Here is a 10,189-nt window from a genome sequence, read left to right as displayed (position 1 = left end):
AGTTAACAGATACAGAGTTCAGAATTATGGTTATAAGGATGCTCAACCATCTTAGTAAGAGTATTACAAAAACAACTAAGAAAATCGATGACATAATAAAGTACCAATTTGAAATGAAGGCTACAGGAACTGAAATGAAGAATAATTTACAGAGAATCAATAGTAGAGTAGACGACGCTGAGAATCAAATCAGCAATTTAGAACTTAAGGAAACAAAAACACCCAACCAGAAGAGCAAAAAAGAAAAAAAGAATACAGAAATATGAAGATAGTATAAGGAGCCTTTGGGACATTATCAAGAGGTCCAATATTCGTATTATTGGGGTGCCAGAAGGAGAGGAAAGAGAGCAAGAAATTGAAACCCTATTTAAAAAAATGACAGAAAACTTCCCCTACCTGGGGAAAGAAATAGACTTACAAGTCTGGGAAGCACAGAGGGTCCCAAACGAGGAATCCAAAGAGGCCCACAGCAGGACACATCATAATTAAAATGCCAAAGGTTAAAGACAAAGAGAGAATCTTAAAAGCAGCAAGAGAAAAGCTATTAGTTACCTATAAGGGAGCACCCCTATGACTGTCAACTGATTTCTCAACAGAAACTTTGCAGGCCAGAAGGGAGTGTCAAGAAATATTCAAAGTGATGAAAAACATGGAACTATAACCAAGACTGATCTACCCAGCTAAGCTATCATTTAGAACTGAGGGTCAGATAAAGAGCTTCACAGATAAGAAAAAACTAAAGGAGTTCATCACCACCAGACCAGCACTACAGGAAATGTTGAAGGGTCTTCTTTAAGAAGAAGCTAATGAACAAAACAATCTGGTGAACTAAAGAGATCCAGAGACATTGACGCAGGCAACAGACGATCATATTTCAGAGGAAAGAGGGAAGGGGTGTGGAGGGTGGGAAGAGATTAACCAAAGAAGTTATATGCATATAAGCATGACCCATGGACACAGTCAGTAATGGGGTGAAGACCTGGGGAGGGGGTGGGAGTGAGATGGAGGGGGTTAATGGGGGGAAAAATGGGACACCTGTAATACTTTAAACAATAAAGATAAATTTTTTTAAAAAATCATTCTGGGTGTTTGCAGCCACCGTTGCTAACACCTGCGCCACCTCCAGCTCACTGAGCTCCATCCGAAGGAGAACGGAGGTAAGTAAAGAGGCCTCTATACCATGGCTGTTACAAAGCAGACTGCCCGCAAATCAACTGGTGATAAAGCACAGAGGAAGCAACTGGCTACCAAAGCCACTCGCAGGAGTGCGCCCTCTACTGGAGGAGTGAAGAAACCTCATCGTTACAGGCCTGGTACCGTGGCACTTCATGAAATAGTAGTTCTCTGAACTTCTCATTCGCAAACTCCCCTTCCAGCGTCTGGTGCGAGAAATTGCTCAGGACTTCAAAACAGATATGTGCTTCCAGAATGCAGCTATTGGTGCTTTGCAGGAGGTTGGCCTTTTTGAAGACACCAACCTGTGTGCTATCCATGTCAAATGTGTAACAATTATGCCAAAAGACATCCAGCTAGCACAACCGCATACATGGAGAACATGCTTAAGAATCCACTATGATGGGAAACATTTCATTCTTTTAAAAAAAAATTTTTTTTAATGTCTCTTCTTCCTGTTATTGGTAGTTTTAAACATTAGATATTTTTTCCCATGGTGTCAAAAAAGTACCTAAGTATATGATTGCAAGTTGAAAATAGGGGACAGAAATCAGGTATTGGCAGTTTTTCCATTTCATTTGTGTGTGAATTTTTTTTAATATAAATGCAGGGACATAAAAGCATTAATGCAAGTCAAAATGTTTCAGTGAACAAGTTTCAGCAGTTCAACTTTATAGCAATATAAATAACCTGTTAAATTTTTCTGGACAATGCCAGCATTTGATTTTTTTAAAAACAAGTAAATTTCTTATTGATGGCAATTAAATGGTGTTTGTAGCATTTTTATCATACAGTAGATTCCATCCATTCACTATGCTTTTCTGAGTTGTCCTACATGCAAGTACATGTTTTTAATGTTGTCTGTCTTCTGCGCTGTTCCTGTAAGTTGGCTATTAAAATACGTTAAACTATAAAAAAAGGATCATTCTGTAACATGTATGTACAGTTTTTAATTGTGTGTTCATTTAGTAATGGATTTCCAGAAAAGAGAATTTTAGATAGCAATCATAATAACTTTTGACATAAAACTGCATGAGAGAGAAAGACGCTTTATGCTTACTCCTACCCATCCTCCCATATCCAACCTAGAATCACATGTAATTAGTTGTTTCTGATTTCTTTGAAGATTTGGCTCAATAGTATGATTGTCAACCCTATGTAGTCTTACAGAGGTCAGCGCTTCAAGTATTCAGGAAGGCATTTGAAATGCTCTTTCTGTACCAGAAAATTTTGTTTCAATGTATTTGGTTATTTAGAAAAAAATTTAAGAATTCCACAATTCATTTTAGCCCTGGACGTTAGTACTGGTCTAATCTTAATAGAGTTTAAAAGTTTAAAATTAGGTCACTCATGAGATCTACAGTATACTAATTTTTTTTCCTTTTTTTTATTTTTTGAGAGCAAGAAAAACAGCACTGAAATCTCTTTCAGACAGATTTAGAGCATTAACAACCCCAGGCTATTTTAAATCACAGTCCATCTTTATGAAAGGACAGAGATTATACAGCAATTTGTTTATTTTTTCCTCCTAGAATTGCAAACTGATACTTCACATATAAGTTATTGAAGAAAACAGTGCATTCACACTTGAAGAATATGCCTAAGGTCATTACTTCCCTTCCTTTATTGTATTCTTTCCATCTGTGCTCAAATGTTCAATGAAAAAGAAAAAGAAAAGAGCATTCCACTGAATTTATCAAGTCCAAACAGGGCCTAAAAAGGAAACTTACTTGGTGGTTGGAAGTACATAGTCCTCCACATAAACACAGTAGACTGTTAGTTTTGTGGGGAGAAACTGAGAATGTCCACAGGTGAGAGGCAGAATGCAAAGACCTGTATAGGAATGTTCACAGTAACATTATTCAGAAATTGGAAACAGCCCTGGAGTCCACAAATAGGAGAATTAATGAACAAGTTGTGGTATAATTGTAACAATAGCTCTCTGCAATAAAAAAGAGCAAACTACTAATATGCCCAACAATATACTGATCAAAAGAAGCCTTACACAAGAGGAATTCCATTTTCATGACATTCTAGAAAAAACTAATCTATGATGGGAACGAAAATAAGAACAGCGGTTGTTCCTGGAGAGCTGGGAGCAGTACTGACTGGGAGGTGCGTTGGGGAACCTTCTGAAGTGGTTGATGGCAACGTTTGATACCTTGCGAGGAGCTGTGGAAACACAGATGCATGCGTTTTCCACTCAGAATGCACATTTAAGCTGTGCTTTTTGCATTGTATGTCAGTTTTACATCAAAAGAATAAAACTGTGCCCAAACATTAAACTCTAACAATACGCATAATGAGGTATTTAGGAGAAAGTGTACCGATGTCTTCAATCCACTTTGCAATGCATCAAAAAATAAGATGAATTGATGGATGTGTAAAAAGATGTCTAGACAGATGGATAAGTGATAAAACAAGTATAGTAAAATGTTATGGTAGAATTGAAGTGATGGATATACAGGGTGGGACAAAAGTAGGTTTACAGTTGTGAGTACACAAAGCACAATTTATTCTTATGTTATTATTTATATTATTTTCCATACGAATGTCCTACTTTTGCCCCACCATGTACAAACATTCATTATAATATTCTTTCAACTTTGCTGCATATTTGAAATTTTCGATAATAAAACGTTGAAAAGATGGGGGAGAAGAGTCAGTCTTGAGGAAAAGTACCTGTAAACCTATAGGTGATTTTTCTCAAGAAATCTTAGTCTGCTGACATGCCATTTCATGGATTGAAATACATGAAGACATACAAAATAGTGTTCAATTGTCAACGTTAGCCTGAGGGTGATCGAATTTAGTTCCTATCATGCATATCCGGATTGTGGACCTTACTAAGACACTGGAATGTCTTTTTCCAACATAATACATATTCTTGGGCTTTTTACTTAAAGTGCACCCCATTAACTGATGCTGATATGTGTGATTTTAAATTTAGAAACCAAAAATAATAAAAACATTCACAGTTCCAGAAATTTTCTAATAGTATCTAATAGATTTGTTGTTTGCTTTTTAGCCAAAATAGTTATTTGTCTTTCTGGGAAGAAAAAAATAGAAAAGACATTTTTATTCCCTCTTAGGGAGCAAACATCCAGAAATCTTATAGTTTCTCTCTACTGTAAAAATAAAATAAAATAAAATCTGGTCATGCGCCTTTCCAACAATAAGTAAAAATACTTACACTGATTTATCTGAGGCCGACCTGCTTTGTCTCAACATGATTCCTTCAAACGCCTCATTACTAAGTTGCTATTTAACCTCTTGAAGTCTGTTGTACCTGCAATTTTCATAGCTTTTAGAAAACGAAGGACAGTCTATATCTGGGCTGTGGGATGATTGATAGGAGAGTCACATTTTTGCAGTTTGTAACAAGAATGACAACTCTCTCAAGACACTGTTCATTGTGAGCCAAATTCAACACATCCTTCTCAGTGCTTCTTTGGACGTAGATTTATCTGTTGCTGAGTAAATGATCTTTCCATATTGTCTTACATAACAGCAGATCTCCATGCAATGTTGCTTCTGAACTTAAACGTCCTTGGGTGTCCCATTTCTGCTATCCTCACCTACAAAGTCAAAGATGGAGCTGTTTTAGCAGTAACTGGAATCTGTGCCCTCCGCTTGTGCTGGTTTGTTATTGATGGAGTATGAACAACATGCAGTTCCTTTGCCATGATTTCTCAAGATTGATCCTAGTTACATCTAACTACACATCCATTAACAGCTAAGAAATTTGATGCAAATGTACTCCTCCTCCTCCTCCTCCTCCTACTAAATATCAGTTCACCTTTTACTGTCCATTATGGTCCAGGCATTTTGGCGGTTAACTAATCTGTTGTCTTTTTCTTTCCTTCACCGTATGTATATCTTAAAGAGAACAATTGGTTTTGTGTTTGCCAACCTTTCAGCCCATTTCCCCTAAATATCTATGCCAGAGAGATGGAGCTCTTTGGACCAAAGAAAATGTCTCCTCAAGCAGGAGAAATAGCCATTAATGTGTTATTTATGTGATATAATTTTTCAAAAATAATAAGACAGCTGGGATGCCAAAGATATAGTATCAACACATGCTCCATTTAATGTCTTTGTTAAAAGTCAGACTAAAAAAAAAAAAAAAAAAAGCCTTTTTAAATAGGAGCGTCTATACAAATGAGCTGAAATAGTTTTCAGGCTCTACTAATAATAGCTTGTAATACACCCCAGAAGAAAAAAATAAAAGTCCTTTTATCTGTTATTTTCACTAAAGCCATGAACCTTGAATATATAAGTGAGTCACATGTGCCCCTTTATCTTTACTCTGTGCTTTACTCTTCATTTTTTGCTGTTTATAAATAGAAGTTTTACATTAGAAAAAACTGTACGATTGTTCTGATTTATCTCATACCAAGTTCATGTCTGTGCATGCCAACACTGTGTACATGCGCACAAACCTTCTGTTCAATTAGCCTTCCAGAGTAAAGAGCCTTTCTTTTCTGCAGTATTCAGTGTACTAGGGACTTTAGTTCTGTCTAATTGTTTCATTGTAATACGATTTAGGGGGGCTATAACGTGTGTTATATATTTTGTTTATCCCATACCTCCATAATAGCCTGTTTTCATAACAGAACATTTTAAAACTAGAAGGGACCTTTGGAATACCTAATGCAAGACTCTCCTAGTCACAGGGAATGAGACTGAGAGCCTTGAAGTCACATCGGGAACCCCTATCTACTGACTTTAGGCCTAGCTCTCTTCTTTTTATAGAGCTATATGTGATTTCAAGCTATTCTTATTCCCCACCTGCTGGCTTTATTCCATAGGCAAGGCAACTATTAATTTCTGTAGGTAACAGAGTTGTATTATGTACACCAGGATTTTGAAGAATTTCTTATGGAGTCCAAGACTATAACTTGGATGCTGAACTTTAAAAAAGTAATTTGAAAGGCACTGTATAATTCTCTATCTCTAAATCAATCAATCTCTCTCTCTCTCTCTCTCTCTCTCTCTCTCTCTCTCTCTCTCTCTCTCTCTCTCTCTCTCTCTCCTTCTCTCTCCTTATGCCCCTCTTTCTTTTTCCCTCCCCACCCCTCGCCCTGGTACTATACTGGACACTAAATATACAAAGGTGAATGAGGCAAAGACCCTGACTTGAGCTTATGCACAAGTTTTTTCCTTAAGGAACACGTGATGTGTGAGCTCAGAAAAGGGGAGAGGAGACTTACAATGATGTAGGAATGCTTCCTGGAGGAAGCTTAAAGTTCATTCACACTTAAACTGAATCTCCAATGATAAAGAGGGATTAGCATGTGAAGGACAGAAGAGAAATCTAAATAAATACCATTTGCAACAGCCAGATGTCAAGTCATTACATTTCCTTTTTATATTCAATTGGATAGTTCCAGAGATATTAATTGCTACATTTGCTATTTCAAGTAAATTCATTATACTCACCTTTTTCTCCTCTTCAAATATAGGTAAGCAGTAGTTGATATTGCAGGAGCTGGGAGGGAGAGAGCACAATTGAGGAAAATGGAGAGATTAATAACATGGAGTCAGTAGCTCCGACACCTGCTATCAGCTCCATCCCTCCCGAGGTATCTGACCTTGAAAATACTTAACTCCTCAACTTTAGTCTGCTCAACCTTTAATTGAGAGGGCCTTTAATTCCACTGTACTTCTTTATAACATAATGATGACTATCAAGTGAGAAATAAAGGAGTACTACAGGCAAGTGCATAGCATTATATCCGTTGGTATCTATGCACAGCCCTCTGTGTGCCATAGAGCTAAGGCTCATCTACATGTCTGGGGAAGGGGAGAGCCTGTGCTGTACTGAAACTGATAAACACATGTCTATTCCATACATAGGATTTGTACCTTATTTTTACAGTTTTTTTCCACGTTTGTATAATTTCATGTTTACTTAATCTCTTAGGTCTGAGATTTTCTTACCCACCTCCAACTGTCGTGCTCCTAATAAACTGCCAGGAATATGCTGACAGAGGGGAAACCAATAGAATCCTAAATAAATATTTTCAAATGGAATTTTAAAACCTGAATTATATAACTAACAGGTCAACTTTTCACCAGCTCTAGAGACATCATTTTTTTGTTTATTTTATACAAAACAATATTTGGTTAGAGAGGTTACTTCCCAGTGGGTTTTCTTTTATACTTTATTTTTCCTATCACCATTTATCCCCTCTATGTGCACTTCCACCTCCACCCACCCCCTTCCACTCCCCATAATCAACACACTGTTGTCGATGTCCATGAGTTCTTTCTTTTTTTCCTATTTTACTCCATCCCTCCACCCCAAATATCTCCCCATATACACACCAGAGCTGTCTGCCTGCTCTCTATCTATGAGTCTGTCTCTATTTTGCTTGATAGTTCAGGTTTTTTAGCTGGACAACTCTGACCCTTTTTGAACATGCATAGGAGTATTAGCCACACTCCATTTCTTCAGTATATACTTGCTAGACACCTACAGTACAGGTTGATGGCATTGAATTGTGTATTGTGCAGGAAAACAGGAATTACCTATTAGGACCCTCCCATCCTATATGGTTGTCTAAGCGTGCAATGAGGAATTCAGGCCAAAACAGGACAGGAGTTTAAAGGAAGGAGAGATGTGAGATGGTCAGAGAATGATTTCATAGAGCATTATAATAATAGTTAACATGTATTGAATTCTTGCCAAGGGCCAGGCATTTTTCTAAGCTTTTTACATATATTAATTCATTTAATGCTCACAAAAACACTTGAGTTAGGTATCATTATAGTCTCACTTTAGTACTAGGAAATCATGGCTGAGCAAGGTTAGATAACTTGCTAATTGTGTGGGGCCTGAACCTACACAGTCTTACTCAAGCACCTACACTCATAATTACTATACTGTGCCTTCTGCAATTGAATATTCAGGGCTGAGTCAGATGTGACAGCTCAGGAAAAAGGACACTAATGAAGGATGGGGGAAGAGTCAGTAAGAGCAAAGGCACGGAGGTGGGATAGGAACGGCGGGGTCGGGAAGTAGGGTTCCTCTGAACAGTCCAAGTCTAATCTGGAAAGTTCAGACGAGCTCATACTATGAAGCCTCCAGTGATAAGCTGAATAATTAAACTATATTGCTTGGGTAATGAAGACTGGTTATACAGTTTTCAGTCAAGGCATGCAGAGGTTTGAAACAGGATCTATACCTTCTGGCCATTGAGGCAAGCTTTATTTTCTCAGAAAAAAAGTGTGCACCCATCTCTGAAAACCCTGCTGTCGGCTGCTCACCAGCATTCATTGCACTCTTCCTGACAGCCCCTGATTTCCATTTGGGCATCCATGAGTTTCCATGGCGAAGCCAACCAGTGACCTTGAACCCTCTGACAAGAGGGACAATCAAATTTGCATTAATCTTAGAGCTTTACCTTGAGTCTTTAGGCGAAGGATGGGGTGGGGGTATGCACAGGAGCTAGCTGAGAATGAATCCAGGGCACAGGGTAGAGCACAATGAAGACAGTAATAAATGCAGCTCCAACCACCCTCATTATATCTTTGACCTCTGAATCCCACATGCCTGAAGCCCACCCAACTTCCGGACTTTTCAGATATGTGAGCCACTATATTCTCTGTTTTTCAACCACTTTGGGTAGGTTTTCTATTAGTTGCAATAAAAATCACCCCAAGTAATATATTGTCCAATGCTAAGAATTTCCCGTTGATTCAAGAACCTACAAAAGCTCTACCTGAGCTAGGTGACACAGCTCAGAATATTGTCTTCTATTTGTATGACTCCCTCTTCATGGCCTCTGCACCGAATCCCAGGGACTTTTCATAGTTCAGCTCTGAAGCCTCAAATCCAGGGTCAGTGTCTTCTGTTTCAGGACTGCTGAGACTCTGCTGCCTGAGCTTATAAAGCCCTGGGTGACCAGGAACGGCTGTATATCATACCCACGGCTTTCACATCAAAGCCCCCAGTGGAGGCCACATCCTGTTCAAAATGACAAATTAAAATGAATCCCAGAGCTTTAGTCTGTAAGAACATAAGACATGTTTTCTTTTGGAACATTTCATTGCACTGTCTTCAGAATCAAGCTCTCTAAAGAATGTTATTATACCTTGAGCTTCTTGACACATTTCCTAATAATTTGAAGCTTCTGACATTTATACAATAAAAGATTGTGCTTCTAGAAAAAAAAAAAATCAATGAATCTTTTTGGCAATCGTCCTAAATCTGTAGAGATTAAATTCACTTCCTAGACATTGCTATTCCATATCAAACACAGAGTCACGCAGTATAATTAAGATAGTTGTAGAACCATATATTTCATGCCCTAGCTGTCTGCTTTAAACTATCTTGGGAAGTGGAGAAATAATAGGGAAGCTACATCTTAACCAGAATAATTACATTTGCTAAGCAGAATGGGATGAGCAAGAGCTGTGCAAAAGAATAAAATAAATCCACCAGAAAACCAATAATTTCTACATTCATCCTGATATATAAACCTTGCTGATAAAAAAAAAAAGAAAGAAAAAAGGGCTCACCTCCAGTTACAACTCCCAGGAGAATGGCAGCTATTATCCCCTATTGAGTTGGTACTTACCATACAGAGCCTGAACAATTCATACAGAAAAATAAACCATAACATTCCTGTTTATTATTACTTTAGCTGAGAGGTGGTGACATTAAACAGTTCTGCACTGCTGCTATCAATCAGCAGGCTGGAGATGTTCTCAGCATGGGACTAGGACTCCTTGGAAACCACACTCATCAAAGCAACCAGCTGTCAGAATTCTTCAAATTAAACTGTTATTATGGTAGTATTCATTAGTCAGTTACTGGCTATTAAGATATTTTTTATCAGCACCATTGACTTTGGCTGATGCTTTTTAATATGCAAGTTATATATAAATATGATTCAGTGGCTCCTGTGAGGATGACAGACTCTATTAGAGCTTGGTGTCCACTGTATGAAGGCTGCAGCAAAGGGCTCCGGTCTTATCCATGCACACATGAATTTTTCTGGGAAGTTGG

At 38.0% G+C, this 10,189-nt stretch overlaps 1 pseudogene; it reads left to right on the top strand.

Annotated features, from left to right (window-relative positions):
* Positions 1-1,180: 1,180 nt before the first annotated feature.
* On the top strand, positions 1,181-1,563 carry LOC107540853 (histone H3.3C-like; annotated as a pseudogene).
* Positions 1,564-10,189: the final 8,626 nt, after the last annotated feature.

This window comes from Miniopterus natalensis, chromosome 3, assembly GCF_054644295.1.
Source record: "Miniopterus natalensis isolate mMinNat1 chromosome 3, mMinNat1.hap1, whole genome shotgun sequence".
Lineage (NCBI taxonomy): Eukaryota > Metazoa > Chordata > Mammalia > Chiroptera > Miniopteridae > Miniopterus > Miniopterus natalensis.
Note: the sequence above shows the minus strand (reverse complement) of the source record. Positions and strands in the feature narration are given on the sequence as shown.